The following is a 2,026-nucleotide window of genomic DNA, read 5'->3' on the forward strand; positions in this document are numbered from 1 at the left end:
ATTTTTACAATAAACAGCAAAAGTTTCATTGCATTTCAAAATGGACACTTTAAAACATAAGTTTGCAAAAGTTTGTTACAGGACAATCATAGAAAATGAATACTAAAATTCAATCAGTGCATATTAAACCCTTGTCACACAAGGAAACAATACTGATCACAAATTGTTATCCTAGAGAAAATATAAAAACTACGAGATTTTAGAACTTCCAAATACACTGTACAGAAATACACCATATTAATTTCCTTGTCATGCTAAGTACATAACCCTGGAAAAGTCAGAAAAATAATGACATTCTTCAAATAAGGCATGGTGCTATTATGGGTATAATTTTTCAAAGTTGAGGTGTCTTTTCTCCAAACCATTTCTAATCCTGAGTTCATGGAACTTCCCCCCTTACACTTTCTTTATCTTTCCAAGTGCGTGAAAGAATTCCCTGTAAATAAATTTTAATTGCACTTAACAGCAAATTAATCCTTCCCTCTAGATATTCCACATTGCCTCATCAAACCAGAAACCAATTTAAACCTGGCCTGCCTCTAACCAGAAGCCACATTTTAAGAACTGATTCTGAAGAGCAGGAAGGCTTCCGATAGGTAAGAGTCACTAAGGTAATTTAAATATGGGTGACTACAGGAACAGATTCCCAGGCTCTGTTACTCTCTTTGTTGAAACTCATTCTTTTGGAAAATCGTTTTCTTCAGCCATTGGACAACAAAATGCATTGTCAAGAAATTTTATAGCAATAATTATAAAAGATGTCCATTTGAACCCACTGAGGTCTTACTGATTTTATAACACCCAGCAGACCTCCCTGCAGGAGAACACTATATTTATGTGAGCAATATATGCGCGAATTGAGATCGTAAAATTAAATGACCACATAGAACTGTCATTTATATGATGAGCGCCTACATATGTGAAGGCTGGTTTATTTTGCAGTGTCGGGTTGCGTTAAATGGTTCACTCGCAGTGAACGTTTTTAATCACGCATTTCTTCACTCTTTCTGCAATATTACACTTGAAGGACTGGTAAGCAGTTTGCTATGAAATGCTAAATGGGTACTGGTATTGCTGTTCTGACAGAAGAGCTCACTAAAATAGAAGTACAGTACATATTGTATGCAATTGTTTTATGAGGGACATTATGGTTACTAGAATAACATTTCACCATTACCAACTGCTGAGAGAAAAGTCATTAAGATATTTGGAGGGCCAGTGCAATTTTTCAACAGAGCTATAGTACAAGACCTTTGAACAGCTTCAATAGAGAGAGGCTGGTTGTCTCACAGGAAAATAAGAAATCAAGTCTCAAGTCTTCAATATTGTTTTATTTACAGTCGTTTATTTTCAGAGTCCAGCGAAGAAGTTATGGGATATGTCAGGTGATAAATAGTAAGTGTATGTGTAAAACATGGGCTTGAATAATTGACATAAAACCATTTTCTGTATATGTGTGTGTTGTTTACATATGTGTTTGTGGAAGATTAACCCTAGTGATAAATATTACGGCAACTTCAGTGTGTTAGAACTCACCTTTTCCAGGGAAACTTCCTTTGCTTGGAAGTTTACCTTGGACACATTATCTTTTTTTTTAAATATGGAATGCTCCATGAATTTGTGTGTTATTTATACACATGGGCCATGCTAATCTTCACCGTATTAATTCAATTTTAGTATATGTGCTGGAGAAGGGAGCACTACCTTGTACACTTTTAACAGTTAATTTCGTGTGTGTGTCTGTTAAAAATGCGTTCATGGATGTAGCAGGAATGAGGCTATGGACGGGTCTCAGACACTTCATCCAAATAAATAAAACAATTAGCTTGCTGAAAACATTTAACATTTCATACCATGGCTATGGGTGGTAAAGAAGAGTCAAAATTTTGTACATGTTTTGCGAGCATTTATGTATACACACGCACGCGTTCGTGTGTCTGCATATGTGAGTATATAAATATGTATATAGAGAGAATATCAGCATGACAGATAGCTTTTTGATTGCTAAACTGACTAAACTTACAAC

General features: G+C 35.3%; 1 non-coding gene across 1 annotated transcript; it reads right to left on the reverse strand.

Moving 5' to 3' along the window:
* Window positions 1-1,594: 1,594 nt before the first annotated feature.
* Window positions 1,595-1,701, reverse strand: LOC128592959 (U6 spliceosomal RNA). Its single transcript, XR_008382162.1, has one exon. It is a non-coding gene; the product is annotated as a U6 spliceosomal RNA (small nuclear RNA).
* Between the last annotated feature and the right edge of the window lie 325 nt (window positions 1,702-2,026).

The sequence above is a fragment of the Nycticebus coucang genome, chromosome 8 (assembly GCF_027406575.1).
Source record: "Nycticebus coucang isolate mNycCou1 chromosome 8, mNycCou1.pri, whole genome shotgun sequence".
Classification (NCBI taxonomy): domain Eukaryota; kingdom Metazoa; phylum Chordata; class Mammalia; order Primates; family Lorisidae; genus Nycticebus; species Nycticebus coucang.